This window comes from Urocampus carinirostris, chromosome 8 (genome assembly GCF_059441175.1).
Source record: "Urocampus carinirostris isolate Australia breed hairy pipefish chromosome 8, RoL_Ucar_1.0, whole genome shotgun sequence".
Lineage (NCBI taxonomy): Eukaryota > Metazoa > Chordata > Actinopteri > Syngnathiformes > Syngnathidae > Urocampus > Urocampus carinirostris.
The window spans coordinates 16730207-16752513 of NC_142356.1; the positions used below are offsets into that span (position 1 = coordinate 16730207).

The 22307-nt window shown below is 43.0% G+C and overlaps 29 non-coding genes across 29 annotated transcripts; all 29 read right to left on the reverse strand.

Annotated features, from left to right (window-relative positions):
* Positions 1–5460: 5460 nt before the first annotated feature.
* trnac-gca (transfer RNA cysteine (anticodon GCA)) lies at positions 5461–5532 on the reverse strand. Its single transcript has one exon. It is a non-coding gene; the product is annotated as a tRNA-Cys (tRNA).
* Positions 5533–5616: 84 nt separating this feature from the next.
* Positions 5617–5688, reverse strand: trnac-gca (transfer RNA cysteine (anticodon GCA)). Its single transcript has one exon. It is a non-coding gene; the product is annotated as a tRNA-Cys (tRNA).
* Positions 5689–5772: 84 nt separating this feature from the next.
* Positions 5773–5844, reverse strand: trnac-gca (transfer RNA cysteine (anticodon GCA)). Its single transcript has one exon. It is a non-coding gene; the product is annotated as a tRNA-Cys (tRNA).
* Positions 5845–6396: 552 nt separating this feature from the next.
* trnac-gca (transfer RNA cysteine (anticodon GCA)) lies at positions 6397–6468 on the reverse strand. Its single transcript has one exon. It is a non-coding gene; the product is annotated as a tRNA-Cys (tRNA).
* A 240-nt stretch (positions 6469–6708) lies between these two features.
* Positions 6709–6780, reverse strand: trnac-gca (transfer RNA cysteine (anticodon GCA)). The gene has a single exon. It is a non-coding gene; the product is annotated as a tRNA-Cys (tRNA).
* Positions 6781–9476: 2696 nt separating this feature from the next.
* Positions 9477–9548, reverse strand: trnac-gca (transfer RNA cysteine (anticodon GCA)). The gene has a single exon. It is a non-coding gene; the product is annotated as a tRNA-Cys (tRNA).
* Positions 9549–9944: 396 nt separating this feature from the next.
* On the reverse strand, positions 9945–10016 carry trnac-gca (transfer RNA cysteine (anticodon GCA)). Its single transcript has one exon. It is a non-coding gene; the product is annotated as a tRNA-Cys (tRNA).
* A 387-nt stretch (positions 10017–10403) lies between these two features.
* On the reverse strand, positions 10404–10475 carry trnac-gca (transfer RNA cysteine (anticodon GCA)). The gene has a single exon. It is a non-coding gene; the product is annotated as a tRNA-Cys (tRNA).
* Positions 10476–10715: 240 nt separating this feature from the next.
* trnac-gca (transfer RNA cysteine (anticodon GCA)) lies at positions 10716–10787 on the reverse strand. The gene has a single exon. It is a non-coding gene; the product is annotated as a tRNA-Cys (tRNA).
* Positions 10788–10871: 84 nt separating this feature from the next.
* Positions 10872–10943, reverse strand: trnac-gca (transfer RNA cysteine (anticodon GCA)). Its single transcript has one exon. It is a non-coding gene; the product is annotated as a tRNA-Cys (tRNA).
* A 387-nt stretch (positions 10944–11330) lies between these two features.
* trnac-gca (transfer RNA cysteine (anticodon GCA)) lies at positions 11331–11402 on the reverse strand. The gene has a single exon. It is a non-coding gene; the product is annotated as a tRNA-Cys (tRNA).
* Positions 11403–11642: 240 nt separating this feature from the next.
* Positions 11643–11714, reverse strand: trnac-gca (transfer RNA cysteine (anticodon GCA)). Its single transcript has one exon. It is a non-coding gene; the product is annotated as a tRNA-Cys (tRNA).
* Positions 11715–11954: 240 nt separating this feature from the next.
* Positions 11955–12026, reverse strand: trnac-gca (transfer RNA cysteine (anticodon GCA)). The gene has a single exon. It is a non-coding gene; the product is annotated as a tRNA-Cys (tRNA).
* A 1003-nt stretch (positions 12027–13029) lies between these two features.
* Positions 13030–13101, reverse strand: trnac-gca (transfer RNA cysteine (anticodon GCA)). Its single transcript has one exon. It is a non-coding gene; the product is annotated as a tRNA-Cys (tRNA).
* An 84-nt stretch (positions 13102–13185) lies between these two features.
* On the reverse strand, positions 13186–13257 carry trnac-gca (transfer RNA cysteine (anticodon GCA)). The gene has a single exon. It is a non-coding gene; the product is annotated as a tRNA-Cys (tRNA).
* Positions 13258–13341: 84 nt separating this feature from the next.
* trnac-gca (transfer RNA cysteine (anticodon GCA)) lies at positions 13342–13413 on the reverse strand. The gene has a single exon. It is a non-coding gene; the product is annotated as a tRNA-Cys (tRNA).
* An 84-nt stretch (positions 13414–13497) lies between these two features.
* Positions 13498–13569, reverse strand: trnac-gca (transfer RNA cysteine (anticodon GCA)). The gene has a single exon. It is a non-coding gene; the product is annotated as a tRNA-Cys (tRNA).
* Positions 13570–14433: 864 nt separating this feature from the next.
* Positions 14434–14505, reverse strand: trnac-gca (transfer RNA cysteine (anticodon GCA)). Its single transcript has one exon. It is a non-coding gene; the product is annotated as a tRNA-Cys (tRNA).
* Positions 14506–15048: 543 nt separating this feature from the next.
* On the reverse strand, positions 15049–15120 carry trnac-aca (transfer RNA cysteine (anticodon ACA)). The gene has a single exon. It is a non-coding gene; the product is annotated as a tRNA-Cys (tRNA).
* Positions 15121–15351: 231 nt separating this feature from the next.
* trnac-gca (transfer RNA cysteine (anticodon GCA)) lies at positions 15352–15423 on the reverse strand. The gene has a single exon. It is a non-coding gene; the product is annotated as a tRNA-Cys (tRNA).
* A 1167-nt stretch (positions 15424–16590) lies between these two features.
* trnac-gca (transfer RNA cysteine (anticodon GCA)) lies at positions 16591–16662 on the reverse strand. Its single transcript has one exon. It is a non-coding gene; the product is annotated as a tRNA-Cys (tRNA).
* Positions 16663–17370: 708 nt separating this feature from the next.
* On the reverse strand, positions 17371–17442 carry trnac-gca (transfer RNA cysteine (anticodon GCA)). Its single transcript has one exon. It is a non-coding gene; the product is annotated as a tRNA-Cys (tRNA).
* Positions 17443–18132: 690 nt separating this feature from the next.
* Positions 18133–18204, reverse strand: trnac-gca (transfer RNA cysteine (anticodon GCA)). The gene has a single exon. It is a non-coding gene; the product is annotated as a tRNA-Cys (tRNA).
* An 853-nt stretch (positions 18205–19057) lies between these two features.
* On the reverse strand, positions 19058–19129 carry trnac-gca (transfer RNA cysteine (anticodon GCA)). The gene has a single exon. It is a non-coding gene; the product is annotated as a tRNA-Cys (tRNA).
* Positions 19130–19213: 84 nt separating this feature from the next.
* On the reverse strand, positions 19214–19285 carry trnac-gca (transfer RNA cysteine (anticodon GCA)). Its single transcript has one exon. It is a non-coding gene; the product is annotated as a tRNA-Cys (tRNA).
* A 1323-nt stretch (positions 19286–20608) lies between these two features.
* trnac-gca (transfer RNA cysteine (anticodon GCA)) lies at positions 20609–20680 on the reverse strand. The gene has a single exon. It is a non-coding gene; the product is annotated as a tRNA-Cys (tRNA).
* Positions 20681–21232: 552 nt separating this feature from the next.
* On the reverse strand, positions 21233–21304 carry trnac-gca (transfer RNA cysteine (anticodon GCA)). The gene has a single exon. It is a non-coding gene; the product is annotated as a tRNA-Cys (tRNA).
* An 84-nt stretch (positions 21305–21388) lies between these two features.
* trnac-gca (transfer RNA cysteine (anticodon GCA)) lies at positions 21389–21460 on the reverse strand. Its single transcript has one exon. It is a non-coding gene; the product is annotated as a tRNA-Cys (tRNA).
* A 542-nt stretch (positions 21461–22002) lies between these two features.
* On the reverse strand, positions 22003–22074 carry trnac-gca (transfer RNA cysteine (anticodon GCA)). Its single transcript has one exon. It is a non-coding gene; the product is annotated as a tRNA-Cys (tRNA).
* Between the last annotated feature and the right edge of the window lie 233 nt (positions 22075–22307).

Consider the following 22307-nt stretch of genomic DNA (forward strand, 5'->3'; position numbering starts at 1 on the left):
TTTCTTTTAACACCGTACTGGTGCTGCTTATAATCAAGTGCGCTCCATAGCCCGGAATTTACGGTGTTTCCTTTCCAATCGGGATATTGGCTGTAGTCATTTTTGAATGACTGACAGTAACTGCCTCTTTCCATCTACCGGTTTGATTCCTAGTCGGTTTAATGTTTTTTCCCCTTACAATTTAACGGTGTGCGGTCGGACAGGGTAGACAACCACCAGCTGTTCCCTGGTGAGGGGAGGGTACTTCCTGGATGTTTTTCCCACCTGTGTTGTGCTATTACCTAGCCTCACTCGGGGTGCTAGCCAGTTACAGTTTTTGACGCTTAAATATAATTTGTTTAGCCGTAAAGGGAGCAGTAAAAGTTAAGATCAACAAACCGCCATCTCCAAGGGAAATCTATATAAACTTCGGGGTTCGTTCTGTCCTGAATCGTCTAGCCATTGTCTTCCCTGGACTGGGACGACATGAAAGCCCGGCGGTGCTGACAGCAAAATAACACGCTACGCTTCCCCATTTCCCTAATTATGCCGCTGTAGTTTATGACTTGTCAGCAAACGAGTATTACTTGACGGTGACTCGATGACAAACGGGCTTTCAACTCTGCTATTTGTTGTTGTGGTGTCAGACTTAAAACCAGGTGGGAATTCATGAAGACGTTAATTTTTTGTACAGGGGGATTACCGTACAACTGATTCAATATATTTCAATGGCTCCAAACCGAAGACTTGGATAATGTCTGAATTTATCTTGTCCCGTATCTTAAGACATATGTCAGAACTGTACACTTAGCATTAGCTAAAATCTCGGTTTTAAGAAAACTATGCAGGTGCTTGACCGAGGTTCGAAAGGCGAGTTAACATAGTTAGCTACACATGGACCAACAAAGAAGTGGTGATGGTGCATTGCTCTCATTTTAAGGTACTGTGGATCTAGTTCAGGCGTGGGCAAACTACAGCCCGGGGGCTACATGCAGCCCGTCAGGCTTTACATTCGGCCCACCACACAAAAATCTTTTTATAATAGGTAGAAAATTATTAATGTGTTTATTTCATGCCTCTCTTGTCCCCAGTGTTCCAAAATTGAAATACACGGCTACATGTTATTTTATATGCTATTTGAATTTTTCATTTTAAACTTTAAATTCATTTTATCAAGATATCTAACAAATGTGATGAAAAAAGCCCCTAAGCTTGCCTATTGCATTTAGAGTTTTTTAATCTAAATGGCGTAACTTATTCTCAAAAACTGCTGTGAACATTAAAAAATGTCACACCACACAGAGTGACTCAGTTAAAAATTTAGGTGTCATATTTGACCCTGATCTATCCTTTGAAACGCATGTAAAGAAAATTACTAGAACCGCTTTTTTCCATCTTCGTAACATTGCTAAAATCCGTTCAATACTGTCTCAGTTGGATGCGGAAATTATAATTCATGCGTTTGTTACCTCCTGTCTCGATTACTGTAATGCACTACTCTCTGGTCTCCCAAAGTCTAGAATCAAGTCTCTTCATGTGGTACAAAATGCCGCAGTGAGGCTTTTAACTAGGACAAAAAAGTACGATCACATAACACCGATTTTGGCTAACCTGCATTGGCTCCCAGTTAGCCTTAGATGTGATTTCAAGGTTCTCTTAGTATTATACAAAATCATACATGGACATGCTCCCTCTTATCTTTCAGATCTGATTTCCCCCTATGTCCCGGTCCGAAGCCTACGATCTGAGAGTGCCGGTCTTCTGGTGATCCCAAGAGCAAAGAAGTGTTCTGCTGGTTCGAGAGCGTTCTCCATCCGGGCACCGGTGCTGTGGAATGCTCTTCCCCCTGAGATCCGATCTGCAACCTCAGTGGAAATGTTTAAATCCAAGCTTAAAACTCACTTCTACTCCATAGCATATGAATAACCTACTCTTCTCGTCGGCTGAAAAATAGTCTGTGTAATATAGTAAAATAATCTGTGAAGCCCTTTGAGACTCTTCGTGATTTAGGGCTATACAAATAAAAATGACTTGACTTGACTTAATACATATTATTGAAATCAGTGCTTTTAAAATGGGCATAAACAATTACATTGCTTTCATTTTGAGCTGTTCGAAACTAATTTACTTGAATTGTTTATTTATAGAAAATGAAAGACAAACTGTATATGTCTTCATGTTTATTTATATCAATGCAATCAAAGTATTAAGGGGATAACCAGAATTAAACCGAGGACTTCTTGATCTGCAGTCAAATGCTCTACCATTTACCTAAGGTACCACTATTTGTATTGACGCAAAGACAGCAAAAAGGGGGTAAGAAGAGTTGAACTGGAAACCTCTTGAACTGCAGTCTAGAATAGAAGAATTTACTTTTAATTGTCATTCTTTGTAACCATGCATACAAAACAAAATGTGTTGTTAGGGTCATTTTAGACCCAATTGCTGTGTTGGGAGCCATTACGTGACCAAGACCCCCAAATCTAACCCTTAATGCCGAGTGCCAAGCAGGGAGGCAATGAATACCATTGTTGTAAGTCATTTTCATTTGATTCGGCTGAGGCTTGAACCAGCGACCTCCCAGTCTCAGAGCGGGCGCCCTACCATCTAGGCTAGAGAGCTGCACCCCCACAACTTATTTGGCTTTTCTATCCAAACAACTGGTATAAAAAGTACCCAATAACACGATACGCATTGAAGCAAAGAAAGCATTAAGGATGCAAACAGAGTTGAACTGAGGACCTCATGGTCTGCAGTCAAATGCTCTACCACTGAACTACAGAAGAATTTACTTTTTATTGTCATTTTTTGTAACCATGCACACAGAACGAAATGTCGCTACACCTGACCCGTACAGTTAAACTCCTCTTGATATGCAGTCAAATGCTCTACCATTGAGCCCCCACATGCATTTGGAATTTCCATCCAAAAAACTGGTATTAAAATAAACTGATGCCAATATTAGTGTTGATGCAAAGAAAGCAAAAAGGAAGTACTGAGGATTGAACCGGGGACCTCTTGATCTGCAGTCAAATGCGCTACCACTGAGCTACACCTCGACATAGAAATGGCTTTTCCATCCAAACAACTGGTAGAAAAAGTAGCCAATACTACTATATTTACTAACGCAAAGAAAGAAATAAGGGGGTTCCTAGAGTCAAACTGAGGACCTCTTAATCTGCAGTCAAATGCTCTACAACTGAGCTACACCCACACTTGGAATATTTCTTTTCCATCCAAACAACTGGTATAAAAAGTAGCCGATACCACTATATGTACGAACGCAAAGAAAGCAATAAGGCGATATCCAGAGTTACACTGGGGACCTCTTGATCTGCAGTCAAACCCTCTACCACTGAGCTACACCCCCACATGGAATGTGGCTTTTCCATCCAAACAACTGGTATAAAAAGTAGCCGGTACCACTATATGTACTAACGCAAGGAAAGCAATAAGGGGGTACCCAGAGTTTAACTGGGGACCTCTTGATTTGCAGTTAAATGCTCTACCACTGAGCTACACCCACACTAAGAACTTACCTTTTCCATCCAAACATCTGGCACAAAAAGAACACAATACCAGTATATGTATTAATGCAAAGAAAGCAATAAGGGGGTTCCCAGAGTTGAACTGAGGACGTCTTAACCTGCAGTCAAATGCTCAACCACTGAGCTACACCCCCAAATGGACTATGGCTTTTAGATCCAAACAACTGGTAGAAAAAGTACCCGATACGACTATATGTATTGAGGCAAAGAAATCAATAAGGGGATACTCATATTTGAACTGGGGACCTCTTGATCTGCAGTCAAATGCTCCACCACTGAGCTACACACCACATAGATTATGGCTTTTCCATCCAAACAACTGGTAAATAAAGTACCCGATACATCTATATGAATTGACTCAAAGAAAGCAATAAGTGGATTCCCAGAATTAAAATGAGATCCCCTTGATGTGCAGTCAAATGCTCTACCACTGAACTACACCCCCACATGGAATGTTGCTTTTACATACAAACAATTGGTAGAAAAAGTACCCGATATCACCAAATGTATTGACGTAAAGAAAGTAATAAGGGGGTACCCAAAGTTGAACTGGGGAGCTCTTGATCTGCAGTCGAATGCTCTACCACTGAGCTACACGCCCAAATGAAATTTCGCTTTTTTATACAAACAACTGGTAGAAAAAGTGCCCGATACCCCTATATGTATTGACGCAAAGAAAGCAATAAGGGGGTATCCAGAGTTGAACTGGGGACCTCTTGATCTGCAGTCAAATGCTCTACCACTGAGCTACACCGCCATATGGAATATTGCTTTTCCATACAAACAACTGGTAGAAAAAGTACCCGATATCACTTAATGTATTGACGCAAAGAAAGCAATAAGGGGGCATCCAGAGTTGAACTGGGGACCTCTTGATCTGCAGTCAAATGCTCTACCACTGAGCTACACCCCCACATGGAATGTGGTTTTTCCATACAAAAACCTAGTAGAAAAAGTACCCAATACCCCTATATAGATTGTCGCAAAGAAAGCAACAAGGGGGTACCGAGAGTTGAACTGGGGACCTCTTGATCTGCAGTCAAATGCTTTACCACTGAGCTACACCCCCACATGGAATGTGGTTTTTCCATACAAAAACCTAGTAGAAAAAGTACCCAATAACCCTATATATATTGTCGCAAAGAAAGCAATAGGGGGGCATCCAGAGTTGAACTGGGGACCTCTTGATCTGCAGTCAAATGCTCTACCACTGAGCTACACCCCCACATGGAATGTGTTTTTTCCATACAAAAACCTAGTAGAAAAAGTACCCAATACCCCTATATATATTGTCGCAAAGAAAGCAATAAGAGGGTACCCAGAGTTGAACTGGGGACCTCTTGATCTGCAGTCAAATGCTCTACCACTGAGCTACACCGCCATATGGAATATTGCTTTTCCATACAAACAACTGGTAGAAAAAGTACCCGATATCACTTAATGTATTGACGCAAAGAAAGCAATAAGGGGGCATCCAGAGTTGAACTGGGGACCTCTTGATCTGCAGTCAAATGCTCTACCACTGAGCTACACCCCCACATGGAATATGGTTTTTCCATACAAAAACCTAGTAGAAAAAGTACCCAATACCCCTATATAGATTGTCGCAAAGAAAGCAACAAGGGGGTACCGAGAGTTGAACTGGGGACCTCTTGATCTGCAGTCAAATGCTTTACCACTGAGCTACACCCCCACATGGAATGTGGTTTTTCCATACAAAAACCTAGTAGAAAAAGTACCCAATAACCCTATATATATTGTCGCAAAGAAAGCAATAGGGGGGCATCCAGAGTTGAACTGGGGACCTCTTGATCTGCAGTCAAATGCTCTACCACTGAGCTACACCCCCACATGGAATGTGTTTTTTCCATACAAAAACCTAGTAGAAAAAGTACCCAATACCCCTATATATATTGTCGCAAAGAAAGCAATAAGAGGGTACCCAGAGTTGAACTGGGGACCTCTTGATCTGCAGTCAAATGCTCTACCACTGAGCTACACCCCCACATGGAATGGGGTTTTTCCATTCACACAAATGGTAGAAAAAGTACCCGATACCCCTATATGTATTGTCGCAAAGAAAACAATAAGAGGGTACCCAGAGTTGAACTGGGGACCCTTTGATTTGCAGTCAAATGCTCTACCACTGAGCTACACCCCCACATGGAATATAGTTTTTCCATACAAAAACCTGGTAGAAAAAGTACCCGATACCCCTATATATATTGTCGCAAAGAAAGCAATAAGGGGGTACCCAGAGTTGAACTGGGGACCTCTTGATCTGCAGTCAAATGCTCTACCACTGAGCTACACCCCCACATGGAATGTGGTTTTTCCATTCAAACAAATGGTAGAAAAAGTACCCGATACCCCTATATGTATTGTCGCAAAGAAAACAATAAGAGGGTACCCAGAGTTGAACTGGTGACCCTTTGATTTGCAGTCAAATGCTCTGCCACTGAGCTACACCCCCACATGGAATATAGTTTTTCCATACAAAAACCTGGTAGAAAAAGTACCCGATACCCCTATATGTATTGTCGCAAAAAAAGCAATAAGGGGGTACCCAGAGTTGAATTGGGGACCCTTTGATCTGCAGTCAACTGCTCTACCACTGAGCTACACCCCCACATGGAACATAGTTTTTCCATACAAAAACCTGGTAGAAAAAGTACCCGATACCCCTATATGTATTGTCGCAAAGAAAGCAATAAGGGGGCATCCAGAGTTGAACTGGGGACCTCTTGATCTGCAGTCAAATGCTCTACCACTGAGCTACACCCCCACATGGAATATAGTTTTTCCATACAAAAACCTGGTAGAAAAAGTACCCGATACCCCTATATGTATTGTCGCAAAAAAAGCAATAAGGGGAAACCCAGAGTTGAACTGGGGACCTCTTGATCTGCAGTCAAATGCCCTACCACTGAGCTACACCCCCATATGTAATATTACTTTTCCATCCAAACGACTGGTAGAAAAAGTACCTGATATCACTTAAGGTATTGTCGCAAAGAAAGCAATATGGGGGCATCCAGAGTTCAACTGGGGACCTCTTGATCTGCAGTCAAATGCTCTACCACTGAGCTACATCCCATCAAGAAAAATTGCTTTTCCATACAAAAACCTGGTAGAAAAAGTACCCGATACCACTATATGTATTGTCGCAAAGAAAGCAATAAGGGGGTACCCAGAGTTGAACTGGGGACCTCTTGATCTGCAGTCAAATGCTCTACCACTGAGCTACACCCCCACAAGGAATATTGCCTTTCCATACAAACGACTGGTAAAAAGTACCTGATCTCACTCAATGTATTGACGCAAAAAGGGTGTATCCAGAGTTGAACTGGGGACCACTTGAACTGCAGTCAAATGCTCTACCACTGAGCTACACCCCCAGATGGTATATGGTTCTTCCATACAAAAACCTGGTAGAAAAAGTACCCGATACCCCTATATGTATTGTCGCAAAGAAAGCAATAAGGGGGTACTCAGAGTTGAACTGGGGACCGTTTGATCTGCAGTCAAATGCTCTAACACTGAGCTACACCCCCACAAGGAACGCTGTTTTTCCATACAAACAAATGGTAGAAAAAGCACCCGATACCCCTATATGTATTGTCGCAAAGAAAGCAGTAAGGGGGTACCCAGAGTTGAACTGGGGACCTCTTGATCTGCAGTCAAATGCTCTACCACTGAGCTACACCACCACATGGAATGTTAGTTTTCCATCCAAACAACTGGTAGAAAAAGTACCTGATATCACTTAATGTATTGACTCAAAGAAAGCAATAATGGGGCATCCAGAGTTGAACTGGGGACCTCCTGATCTGCAGTCAAATGCTCTACCACTGAGCTAAACCCCCACATGGAATGTGGTTTTTCCATACAAGAACCTAGTAGAAAAAGTACCCAATACCCCTATATATGTTGTCGCAAAGAAAGCAATAAGGGGGTACCCAGAGTTTAACTGGGGACCTCTTGATCTGCAGTCAAATGCTCTACCACGGAACTACACCCCCACATGTAATATTACTTTTCCATACAGACGACTGGTAGAAAAAGTACCTGATATCACTTAATGTATTGACGCATAAAGGGGGTATCCAGAGTTGAACTGAGGACCTCTTGATCTGCAGTCAAATGCTCTACCACTGAGCTACACCCCCACATGGAATGTAGTTCTTCCATACAAAAACCTGGTAGAAAAAGTACGTGATACCCCTATATGTATTGTCGCAAAGAAAGCAATAAGGGGGTATCCAGAGTTAAACCGGGGACCCTTTGATCTGCAGTCAAATGCTCTACCACTGAGCTACACCCCCACATGTAATATTACTTTTCCATCCAAACGACTGGTAGAAAAAGTACCTGATATCACTTAATGTATTGTCGCAAAGAAAGCAATAAGGGGGCATCCAGAGTTGAACTGGGGACCTCTTGATCTGCAGTCAAATGCTCTACCACTGAGCTACACCCCCACATGGTATGTAGTTTTTCCATACAAAAACCTGGTAGAAAAAGTACCCGATACCACTATATGTATTGTCGCAAAGAAAGCAATAAGGGGGTACCCAGAGTTGAACTGGGGACCTCTTGATCTGCAGTCAAATGCTCTACCACTGAGCCACAACCCCACAAGGAATATTGCCTTTCCATACAAACGACTGGTAAAAAGTACCTGATCTCACTCAATGTACTGACGCAAAAAGGGTGTATCCAGAGTTGAACTGGGGACCACTTGAACTGCAGTCAAATGCTCTACCACTGAGCTACACCCCCAGATGGTATATGGTTCTTCCATACAAAAACCTGGTAGAAAAAGTACCCGATACCCCTATATGTATTGTCGCAAAGAAAGCAATAAGGGGGTACTCAGAGTTGAACTGGGGACCGTTTGATCTGCAGTCAAATGCTCTAACACTGAGCTACACCCCCACAAGGAACGCTGTTTTTCCATACAAACAAATGGTAGAAAAAGCACCCGATACCCCTATATGTATTGTCGCAAAGAAAGCAGTAAGGGGGTACCCAGAGTTGAACTGGGGACCTCTTGATCTGCAGTCAAATGCTCTACCACTGAGCTACACCACCACATGGAATATTAGTTTTCCATCCAAACAACTGGTAGAAAAAGTACCTGATATCACTTAATGTATTGACTCAAAGAAAGCAATAATGGGGCATCCAGAGTTGAACTGGGGACCTCCTGATCTGCAGTCAAATGCTCTACCACTGAGCTAAACCCCCACATGGAATGTGGTTTTTCCATACAAGAACCTAGTAGAAAAAGTACCCAATACCCCTATATATGTTGTCGCAAAGAAAGCAATAAGGGGGTACCCAGAGTTTAACTGGGGACCTCTTGATCTGCAGTCAAATGCTCTACCACGGAACTACACCCCCACATGTAATATTACTTTTCCATACAGACGACTGGTAGAAAAAGTACCTGATATCACTTAATGTATTGACGCATAAAGGGGGTATCCAGAGTTGAACTGAGGACCTCTTGATCTGCAGTCAAATGCTCTACCACTGAGCTACACCCCCACATGGAATGTAGTTCTTCCATACACAAACCTGGTAGAAAAAGTACGTGATACCCCTATATGTATTGTCGCAAAGAAAGCAATAAGGGGGTATCCAGAGTTAAACCGGGGACCCTTTGATCTGCAGTCAAATGCTCTACCACTGAGCTACACCCCCACATGTAATATTACTTTTCCATCCAAACGACTGGTAGAAAAAGTACCTGATATCACTTAATGTATTGTCGCAAAGAAAGCAATAAGGGGGCATCCAGAGTTGAACTGGGGACCTCTTGATCTGCAGTCAAATGCTCTACCACTGAGCTACACCCCCACATGGTATGTAGTTTTTCCATACAAAAACCTGGTAGAAAAAGTACCCGATACCACTATATGTATTGTCGCAAAGAAAGCAATAAGGGGGTACCCAGAGTTAAACTGGGGACCTCTTGATCTGCAGTCAAATGCTCTACCACTGAGCTACACCCCCTCAAGGAAAATTGCTTTTCCATACAAAAACCTGGTAGAAAAAGTACCCGATACCACTATATGTAATGTCGCAAAGAAAGCAATAAGGTGGCATCCAGAGTTGAACTGGGGACCTCTTGATCTGCAGTCAAATGCTCTACCACTGAGCTACACCCCCACATGGAATATGGTTTTTCCATAAAAAAACCTGGTAGAAAAAGTACCCGATACCACTATATGTATTGTCGCAAAGAAAGCAATAAGGGGGTACCCAGAGTTGAAATGGGGACCTCTTGATCTGCAGTCAAATGCTCTACCACTGAGCTACACCCCCTCAAGGAAAGTTGCTTTTCCATACAAAAACCTGGTAGAAAAAGTACCCGATACCACTATATGTAATGTCGCAAAGAAAGCAATAAGGGGGTACCCAGAGTTGAACTGGGGACCTCTTGATCTGCAGTCAAATGCTCTACCACTGAGCTACACCCCCACAAGGAATATTGCTTTTCCATACAAAAGACTGGTAGAAAAAGTACCTGATATCACTCAATGTATTGACGCTAAAAGGGGGTATCCAGAGTTGAACTGGGGACCTCTTGAACTGCAGTCAAATGCTCTACCACTGAGCTACACCCCCACATAGAATACGATTCTTCCATACAAAAACCTGGTAGAAAAAGTACCCGATACCCCTATATGTATTGTCGCAAAGAAAACAATAAGAGGGTACCCAGAGTTGAACTGGTGACCCTTTGATTTGCAGTCAAATGCTCTACCACTGAGCTACACCCCCACATGGAATTTAGTTTTTCCATACAAAAACCTGGTAGAAAAAGTACCCGATACCCCTATATGTATTGTCGCAAAAAAAGCAATAAGGGGGTACCCAGAGTTGAACTGGGGACCTCTTGATCTGCAGTCAAATGCCCTACCACTGAGCTACACCCCCATATGTAAAATTACTTTTCCATCCAAACGACTGGTAGAAAAAGTACCTGATATCACTTAATGTATTGTCGCAAAGAAAGCAATAAGGGGGCATCCAGAGTTGAACTGGGGACCTCTTGATCTGCAGTAAAATGCTCTACCACTGAGCTACACCCCATTAAGAAAAATTGCTTTTCCATACAAAAACCTGGTAGAAAAAGTACCCGATACCAATATATGTCATGTCGCAAAGAAAGCAATAAGGGGGTACCCAGAGTTGAACTGGGGACCTCTTGATCTGCAGTCAAATGCTCTACCACTGAGCTACACCCCCACAAGGAACACTGCTTTTCCATACAAACAAATGGTAGAAAAAGCACCCGATACCCCTATATGTATTGTCGCAAAGAAAGCAATAAGGGGGTACCCAGAGTTGAACTGGGGACCTCTTGATCTGCAGTCAAATGCTCTACCACTGAGCTACACCCCCAAATGGAATGTTACTTTTCCATCCAAACAACTGGTAGAAAAAGTACCTGATATCACTTAATGTATTGACGCAAAGAAAGCAATGACGGGGCATCCAGAGTTGAACTGGGGACCTCTTGATCTGCAGTCAAATGCTCTACCACTGAGCTAAACCCCCACATGGAATGTGGTTTTTCCATACAAAAACCTAGTAGAAAAAGTACCCAATACCCTTATATATATTGTCGCAAAGAAAGCAATAAGGGGGTACCCAGAGTTGATTTGAGGACCTCTTGATCTGCAGTCAAATGCTCTACCACTGAGCTACACCCCCACATGGAATGTGGTCTTTCCATACAGACGACTGATAGAAAAAGTACCTGATATCACTTAATGTATTGACGCATAAAGGGGGTATCCAGAGTTGAACTGGGGACCTCTTGATCTGCAGTCAAATGCTCTACCACTGAGCTACACCCCCACATGGAATGTGGTTTTTCCATTCAAACAAATGGTAGAAAAAGTACCCGATACCCCTATATGTATTGTCGCAAAGAAAACAATAAGAGGGTACCCAGAGTAGAACTGGTGACCCTTTGATTTGCAGTCAAATGCTCTACCACTGAGCTACACCCCCACATGGAGTATAGTTTTTCCATACAAAAACCTGGTAGAAAAAGTACCCGATACCCCTATATGTATTGTCGCAAAAAAAGCAATAAGGGGGTACCCAGAGTTGAACTGGGGACCTCTTGATCTGCAGTCAAATGCCCTACCACTGAGCTACACCCCCATATGTAAAATCACTTTTCCATCCAAACGACTGGTAGAAAAAGTACCTGATATCACTTAATGTATTGTCGCAAAGAAAGCAATAAGGGGGCATCCAGAGTTGAACTGGGGACCTCTTGATCTGCAGTCAAATGCTCTACCACTGAGCTACACCCCATCAAGAAAAATTGCTTTTCCATACAAAAACCTGGTAGAAAAAGTACCCGATACCACTATATGTATTGTCGCAAAGAAAGCAATAAGGGGGTACCCAGAGTTGAACTGGGGACCTCTTGATCTGCAGTCAAATGCTCTACCACTGAGCTACACCCCCACATGGAATGTTAGTTTTCCATCCAAACAACTGGTAGAAAAAGTACCTGATATCACTTAATGTATTGACTCAAAGAAAGCAATAATGGGGCATCCAGAGTTGAACTGGGGACCTCTTGATCTGCAGTCAAATGCTCTACCACTGAGCTAAACCCCCACATGGAATGTGGTTTTTCCATACAAGAACCTAGTAGAAAAAGTACCCAATACCCCTATATATGTTGTCGCAAAGAAAGCAATAAGGGGGTACCCAGAGTTTAACTGGGGACCTCTTGATCTGCAGTCAAATGCTCTACCACGGAACTACACCCCCACATGTAATATTACTTTTCCATACAGACGACTGGTAGAAAAAGTACCTGATATCACTTAATGTATTGACGCATAAAGGGGGTATCCAGAGGTGAACTGAGGACCTCTTGATCTGCAGTCAAATGCTCTACCACTGAGCTACACCCCCACATGGAATGTGGTTTTTCCATACAAAAACCTGGTAGAAAAAGTACCCGATATGTATTGTCGCAAAGAAAGCAATAAGGGGGTACCCATAGTTGAACTGGGGACCTCTTGATCTGCAGTCAAATGCTCTACCACTGAGCTACACCCCCATATGTAATATTACTTTTCCATCCAAACGACTGGTAGAAAAAGTACCTGATATCACTTAATGTATTGACGCAAAGAAAGCAATGAGGGGGCATCCAGAGTTGAACTGGGGACCTCTTGATCTGCAGTCAAATGCTCTACCACTGAGCTAAACCCCCACATGGAATATGGTTTTTCCATACAAAAACCTAGTAGAAAAAGTACCCAATAACCCTATATATATTGTCGCAAAGAAAGCATTAGGGGGGCATCCAGAGTTGAACTGGGGACCTCTTGATCTGCAGTCAAATGCTCTACCACTGAGCTACACCCCCACATGGAATGTGTTTTTTCCATACAAAAACCTAGTAGAAAAAGTACCCAATACCCCTATATATATTGTTGCAAAGAAAGCAATAAGAGGGTACCCAGAGTTGAACTGGGGACCTCTTGATCTGCAGTCAAATGCTCTACCACTGAGCTACACCCCCATATGGAATGGGGTTTTTCCATTCAAACAAATGGTAGAAAAAGTACCCGATACCCCTATATGTATTGTCGCAAAGAAAACAATAAGAGGGTACCCAGAGTTGAACTGGGGACCCTTTGATTTGCAGTCAAATGCTCTACCACTGAGCTACACCCCCACATGGAATATAGTTTTTCCATACAAAAACCTGGTAGAAAAAGTACCCGATACCCCTATATGTATTGTGGCAAAGAAAGCAATAAGGGGGTACCCAGAGTTGAACTGGGGACCTCTTGATCTGCAGTCAAATGCTCTACCACTGAGCTACACCCCCACGTGGAATGTGGTTTTTCCATACAAAAACCTAGTAGAAAAAGTACCCAATACCCCTATATATATTGTCGCAAAGAAAGCAATAAGGGGGTACCCAGAGTTGAACTGGGGACCTCTTGATCTGCAGTCAAATGCTCTACCACTGAGCTACACCCCCACATGGAATGTGGTTTTTCCATTCAAACAAATGGTAGAAAAAGTACCCGATACCCCTATATGTATTGTCGCAAAGAAAACAATAAGAGGGTACCCAGAGTTGAACTGGTGACCCTTTGATTTGCAGTCAAATGCTCTACCACTGAGCTACACCCCCACATGGAATATAGTTTTTCCATACAAAAACCTGGTAGAAAAAGTACCCGATACCCCTATATGTATTGTCGCAAAAAAAGCAATAAGAGGGTACCCAGAGTTGAATTGGGGACCCTTTAATCTGCAGTCAACTGCTCTACCACTGAGCTACACCCCCACATGGAACATAGTTTTTCCATACAAAAACCTGGTAGAAAAAGTACCCGATACCACTATATGTATTGTCGCAAAGAAAGCAATAAGTGGAAACCCAGAGTTGAACTGGGGACCTCTTGATCTGCAGTCAAATGCCCTACCACTGAGCTACACCCCCATATGTAATATTACTTTTCCATCCAAACGACTGGTAGAAAAAGTACCTGATATCACTTAATGTATTGACGCAAAGAAAGCAATGAGGGGGCATCCAGAGTTGAACTGGGGACCTCTTGATCTGCAGTCAAATGCTCTACCACTGAGCTAAACCCCCACATGGAATGTGGTTTTTCCATACAAAAACCTAGTAGAAAAAGTACCCAATACCCTTATATATATTGTCGCAAAGAAAGCAATAAGGGGGTACCCAGAGCTGAACTGGGGACCTCTTGATCTGCAGTCAAATGCTCTACCACTGAGCTACACCCCCTCAAGGAAAATTGCTTTTCCATACAAAAACCTGGTAGAAAAAGTACCCGATACCACTATATGTAATGTCGCAAAGAAAGCAATAAGGGGGTACCCAGAGTTGAACTGGGGACCTCTTGATCTGCAGTCAAATGCTCTACCACTGAGCTACACCCCCATAAGGAATATTGCTTTTCCATACAAAAGACTGGTAGAAAAAGTACCTGATATCACTCAATGTATTGACGCTAAAAGGGGGTATCCAGAGTTAAACTGGGGACCTCTTGAACTGCAGTCAAATGCTCTACCACTGAGCTACACCCCCACATGGAATACGGTTCTTCCATACAAAAACCTGGTAGAAAAAGTACCCTATACCCCTATATGTATTGTCGCAAAGAAAGCAATAAGGGGGTACTCAGAGTTGAACTGGGGACCCTTTGATCTGCAGTCAAATGCTCTACCACTGAGCTACACCCCCACAAGGAACGCTGTTTTTCCATACAAACAAATGGTAGAAAAAGCACCCGATACCCTTATATGTATTGTCGCAAAGAAAGCAATAAGGGGGTACTCAGAGTTGAACTGGGGACCTCTTGATCTGCAGTCAAATGCTCTACCACTGAGCTACACCCCCATATGTAATATTACTTTTCTATCCAAACGACTGGTAGAAAAAGTACCTGATATCACTTAATGTATTGACGCAAAGAAAGCAATGAGGGGGCATCCAGAGTTGAACTGGGGACCTCTTGATCTGTAGTCAAATGCTCTACCACTGAGCTAAACCCCCACATGGAATGTGGTTTTTCCCTACAAAAACCTAGTAGAAAAAGTACCCAATACCCTTATGTATATTGTCACAAAGAAAGCAATAAGGGGGTACCCAGAGTTGATTTGAGGACCTCTTGATCTGCAGTCAAATGCTCTACCACTGAGCTACACCCCCACATGGAATGTGGTCTTTCCATACAGACGACTGGTAGAAAAAGTACCTGATATCACTTAATGTATTGACGCATAAAGGGGGTATCCAGAGTTGAACTGGGGACCTCTTGATCTGCAGTCAAATGCTCTACCACTGAGCTACACCCCCACATGGAATGTGGTTTTTCCATTCAAACAAATGGTAGAAAAAGTACCCGATACCCCTATAGGTATTGTCGCAAAGAAAACAATAAGAGGGTACCCAGAGTTGAACTGGTGACCCTTTGATTTGCAGTCAAATGCTCTACCACTGAGCTACACCCCCACATGGAATATAGTTTTTCCATACAAAAACCTGGTAGAAAAAGTACCCGATACCCCTATATGTATTGTCGCAAAAAAAGCAATAAGGGGGTACCCACAGTTGAATTGGGGACCCTTTGATCTGCAGTCAAATGCTCTACCACTGAGCTACACCCCCACATGGAATATAGTTTTTCCATACAAAAACCTGGTAGAAAAAGTACCCGATACCACTATATGTATTGTCGCAAAGAAAGCAATAAGGGGAAACCCAGAGTTGAACTGGGGACCTCTTGAACTGCAGTCAAATGCCCTACCACTGAGCTACACCCCCACATGTAATATTACTTTTCCATCCAAACGACTGGTAGAAAAAGTACCTGATATCACTTAATGTATTGTCGCAAAGAAAGCAATAAGGGGGCATCCAGAGTTGAACTGGGGACCTCTTGATCTGCAGTCAAATGCTCTACCACTGAGCTACACCCCATCAAGAAAAATTGCTTTTCCATACAAAAACTTGGTAGAAAAAGTACCTGATATCACTTAATGTATTGTCGCAAAGAAAGCAATAAGGGGGCATCCAGAGTTGAACTGGGGACCTCTTGATCTGCAGTCAAATGCTCTACCACTGAGCTACACCCCATCAAGAAAAATTGCTTTTCCATACAAAAACCTGGTAGAAAAAGTACCCGATACCACTATATGTATTGTCGCAAAGAAAGCAATGAGGGGGCATCCAGAGTTGAACTGGGGACCTCTTGATCTGCAGTCAAATGCTCTACCACTGAGCTAAACCCCCACATGGAATGTGGTTTTTCCATACAAAAACCTAGTAGAAAAAGTACCAAATACCCTTATATATATTGTCGCAAAGAAAGCAATAAGGGGGTACCCAGAGCTGAACTGGGGACCTCTTGATCTGCAGTCAAATGCTCTACCACTGAGCTACACCCCCACATGGAATGTGGTCTTTCCATACAGACGACTGGTAGAAAAAGTACCTGATATCACTTATCGTATTGACGCATAAAGGGGGTATCCAGAGTTGAACTGGGGACCTCTTGATCTGCAGTCAAATGCTCTACCACTGAGCTACACCCCCACATGGAATGTGGTTTTTCCATTCAAACAAATGGTAGAAAAAGTACCCGATACCCCTATATGTATTGTCGCAAAGAAAACAATAAGAGGGTACCCAGAGTTGAACTGGTGACCCTTTGATTTGCAGTCAAATGCTCTACCACTGAGCTACACCCCCACATGGAATATAGTTTTTCCATACAAAAACCTGGTAGAAAAAGTACCCGATACCCCTATATGTATTGTCGCAAAAAAAGCAATAAGGGGGTACCCAGAGTTGAATTGGGGACCCTTTGATCTGCAGTCAAATGCTCTACCACTGAGCTACACCCCCACATGGAATATAGTTTTTCCATACAAAAACCTGGTAGAAAAAGTACCCGATACCACTATATGTATTGTCGCAAAGAAAGCAATAAGGGGAAACCCAGAGTTGAACTGGGGACCTCTTGATATGCAGTCAAATGCCCTACCACTGAGCTACACCCCCACATGTAATATTACTTTTCCATCCAAACGACTGGTAGAAAAAGTACCTGATATCACTTAATGTATTGTCGCAAAGAAAGCAATAAGGGGGCATCCAGAGTTGAACTGGGGACCTCTTGATCTGCAGTCAAATGCTCTACCACTGAGCTACACCCCAACAAGAAAAATTGCTTTTCCATACAAAAACCTGGTAGAAAAAGTACCCGATACCACTATATGTATTGTCGCAAAGAAAGCAATAAGGGGGTACCCAGAGTTGAACTGGGGACCTCTTGATCTGCAGTCAAATGCTCTACCACTGAGCTACACCCCCACAAGGAATATTGCCTTTCCATACAAACGACTGGTAGAAAAAGTACCTGATCTCACTCAATGTATTGACGCAAAAAGGGTGTATCCAGAGTTGAACTGGGGACCTCTTGAACTGCAGTCAAATGCTCTACCACTGAGCTACACCCCCACATGGTATATGGTTCTTCCATACAAAAACCTGGTAGAAAAAGTACTCGATACCCCTATATGTATTGTCGCAAAGAAAGCAATAAGGGGGTACTCAGAGTTGAACTGGGGACCCTTTGATCTGCAGTCAAATGCTCTAACACTGAGCTACACCCCCACAAGGAACGCTGTTTTTCCATACAAACAAATGGTAGAAAAAGCACCTGATCTCACTCAATGTATTGACGCAAAAAGGGTGTATCCAGAGTTGAACTGGGGACCTCTTGAACTGCAGTCAAATGCTCTACCACTGAGCTACACCCCCACATGGTATATGGTTCTTCCATACAAAAACCTGGTAGAAAAAGTACTCGATACCCCTATATGTATTGTCGCAAAGAAAGCAATAAGGGGGTACTCAGAGTTGAACTGGGGACCCTTTGATCTGCAGTCAAATGCTCTAACACTGAGCTACACCCCCACAAGGAACACTGTTTTTCCATACAAACAAATGGTAGAAAAAGCACCCGATACCCCTATATGTATTGTCGCAAAGAAAGCAATAAGGGGGTACCCAGAGTTGAACTGGGGACCTCTTGATCTGCAGTCAAATGCTCTACCACTGAGCTACACCCCCACATGGAATGTTAGTTTTCCATCCAAACAACTGGTAGAAAAAGTACCTGATATCACTTAATGTATTGACTCAAAGAAAGCAATAATGGGGCATCCAGAGTTGAACTGGGGACCTCTTGATCTGCAGTCAAATGCTCTACCACTGAGCTAAACCCCCACATGGAATGTGGTTTTTCCATACAAGAACCTAGTAGAAAAAGTACCCAATACCCCTATATATGTTGTCGCAAAGAAAGCAATAAGGGGGTACCCAGAGTTTAACTGGGGACCTCTTGATCTGCAGTCAAATGCTCTACCACGGAACTACACCCCCACATGTAATATTACTTTTCCATACAGAAGACTGGTAGAAAAAGTACCTGATATCACTTGATGTATATGCATAAAGGGGGTATCCAGAGTTGAACTGAGGACCTTTTGATCTGCAGTCAAATGCTCTACCACTAAGCTACACCCCCACATGGAATGAAGTTCTTCCATACAAAAACCTGGTAGAAAAAGTACGTGATACCCCTATATGTATTGTCGCAAAGAAAGCAATAAGGGGGTATCCAGAGTTAAACCGGGGACCCTTTGATCTGCAGTCAAATGCTCTACCACTGAGCTACACCCCCACATGTAATATTACTTTTCCATCCAAACGACTGGTAGAAAAAGTACCTGATATCACTTAATGTATTGTCGCAAAGAAAGCAATAAGGGGGCATCCAGAGTTGAACTGGGGACCTCTTGATCTGCAGTCAAATGCTCTACCACTGAGCTACACCCCCACATGGAATGTGGTTTTTCCATACAAAAACCTGGTAGAAAAAGTACCCGATACCACTATATGTATTGTCGCAAAGAAAGCAATAAGGGGGTACCCAGAGTTGAACTGGGGACCTCTTGATCTGCAGTCAAATGCTCTACCACTGAGCTACACCCCCTCAAGGAAAAATGCTTTTCCATACAAAAACCTGGTAGAAAAGGTACCCGATACCACTATATGTAATGTCGCAAAGAAAGCAATAAGGGGGCATCCAGAGTTGAACTGGGGACCTCTTGATCTGCAGTCAAACGCTCTACCACTGAGCTACACCCCCACATGGAATATGGTTTTTCCATAAAAAAACCTGGTAGAAAAAGTACCCGATACCACTATATGTATTGTCGCAAAGAAAGCAATAAGGGGGTACCCAGAGTTGAACTGGGGACCTCTTGATCTGCAGTCAAATGCTCTACCACTGAGCTACACCCTCACAACGAATATATCTTTTCCATACAAACAACTGGTAGAAAAAGTACCTGATATCACTTAATGTATTGACGCAAAGAAAGCAATGAGGGGACATCCAGAGTTGAACTGGGGACCTCTTGATCTGCAGTCAAATGCTCTACCACTGAGCTAAACCCCCACATGTAATATTACTTTTCCATACAGACGACTGGTAGAAAAAGTACCTGATATCACTTGATGTATTGACGCATAAAGGGGGTATCCAGAGTGTAACTGAGGACCTTTTGATCTGCAGTCAAATGCTCTACCACTAAGCTACACCCCCACATGGAATGTAGTTCTTCCATACAAAAGCCTGGTAGAAAAAGTACGTGATACCCCTATATGTATTGTCGCAAAGAAAGCAATAAGGGGGTATCCAGAGTTAAACCGGGGACCCTTTGATCTGCAGTCAAATGCTCTACCACTGAGCTACACCCCCACATGTAATATTACTTTTCCATCCAAACGACTGGTAGAAAAAGTACCTGATATCACTTAATGTATTGTCGCAAAGAAAGCAATAAGGGGGCAACCAGAGTTGAACTGGGGACCTCTTGATCTGCAGTCAAATGCTCTACCACTGAGCTACACCCCCACATGGAATGTGGTTTTTCCATACAAAAACCTGGTAGAAAAAGTACCCGATACCACTATATGTATTGTCGCAAAGAAAGCAATAAGGGGGTACCCATAGTTGAACTGGGGACCTCTTGATCTGCAGTCAAATGCTCTACCACTGAGCTACACCCCCTCAAGGAAAAATGCTTTTCCATACAAAAACCTGGTAGAAAAGGTACCCGATACCACTATATGTAATGTCGCAAAGAAAGCAATAAGGGGGCATCCAGAGTTGAACTGGGGACCTCTTGATCTGCAGTCAAATGCTCTACCACCGAGCTACACCCCCACATGTAATATTACTTTTCCATCCAAACGACTGGTAGAAAAAGTACCTGATATCACTTAATGTATTGTCGCAAAGAAAGCAATAAGGGGGCATCCAGAGTTGAACTGGGGACCTCTTGATCTGCAGTCAAATGCTCTACCACTGAGCTACACCCCCACATGGAATGTGGTTTTTCCATACAAAAACCTGGTAGAAAAAGTACCCGATACCACTATATGTATTGTCGCAAAGAAAGCAATAAGGGGGTACCCAGAGTTGAACTGGGGACCTTTTGATCTGCAGTCAAATGCTCTACCACTGAGCTACACCCCCTCAAGAAAAAATGCTTTTCCATACAAAAACCTGGTAGAAAACGTACCCGATACCACTATATGTAATGTCGCAAAGAAAGCAATAAGGGGGCATCCAGAGTTGAACTGGGGACCTCTTGATCTGCAGTCAAATGCTCTACCACTGAGCTACACCCCCACATGGAATATGGTTTTTCCATAAAAAAACCTGGTAGAAAAAGTACCCGATACCACTATATGTATTGTCGCAAAGAAAGCAATAAGGGGGTACCCAGAGTTGAACTTGGGACCTCTTGATCTGCAGTCAAATTCTCTACCACTGAGCTACACCCCCATATGTAATATTACTTTTCCATCCAAACGACTGGTAGAAAAAGTACCTGATATCACTTAATGTATTGACGCAAAGAAAGCAATGAGGGGGCATCCAGAGTTGAACTGGGGACCTCTTGATCTGCAGTCAAATGCTCTACCACTGAGCTAAACCCCCACATGGAATGTGGTTTTTCCATACAAAAACCTAGTAGAAAAAGTACCCAATACCCTTATATATATTGTCGCAAAGAAAGCAATAAGGGGGTACCCAGAGTTGAACTGGGGACCTCTTGATCTGCAGTCAAATGCTCTACCACTGAGCTACACCCCCTCAAGGAAAATTGCTTTTCCATACAAAAACCTGGTAGAAAAAGTACCCGATACCACTATATGTAATGTCGCAAAGAAAGCAATAAGGGGGTACCCAGAGTTGAACTGGGGACCTCTTGATCTGCAGTCAAATGCTCTACCACTGAGCTACACCCCCACAAGGAATATTGCTTTTCCATACAAAAGACTGGTAGAAAAAGTACCTGATATCACTCAATGTATTGACGCTAAAAGGGGGTATGCAGAGTTGAACTGGGGACCTCTTGAACTGCAGTCAAATGCTCTACCACTGAGCTACACCCCCACATGGAATACGGTTCTTCCATACAAAAACCTGGTAGAAAAAGTACCCGATACCCCATATGTATTGTCGCAAAGAAAGCAATAAGGGGGTACTCAGAGTTGAATTGGGGACCCTTTGATCTGCAGTCAAATGCTCTACCACTGAGCTACACCCCCACAAGGAACACTGTTTTTCCATACAAACAAATGGTAGAAAAAGCACCCGATACCCCTATATGTATTGTCGCAAAGAAAGCAATAAGGGGGTACCCAGAGTTGAACTGGGGACCTCTTGATCTGCAGTCAAATGCTCTACCACTGAGCTACACCCCATCAAGAAAAATTGCTTTTCCATACAAAAACCTGGTAGAAAAAGTACCCGATACCACTATATGTATTGTCGCAAAGAAAGCAATAAGGGGGTACCCAGAGTTGAACTGGGGACCTCTTGATCTGCGGTCAAATGCTCTACCACTGAGCTACACCCCCATATGTAATATTACTTTTCCATCCAAACGACTGGTAGAAAAAGTACCTGATATCACTTAATGTATTGACGCAAAGAAAGCAATGAGGGGGCATCCAGAGTTGAACTGGGGACCTCTTGATCTGCAGTCAAATGCTCTACCACTGAGCTAAACCCCCACATGGAATGTGGTTTTTCCATACAAGAACCTAGTAGAAAAAGTACCCAATACCCCTATATATGTTGTCGCAAAGAA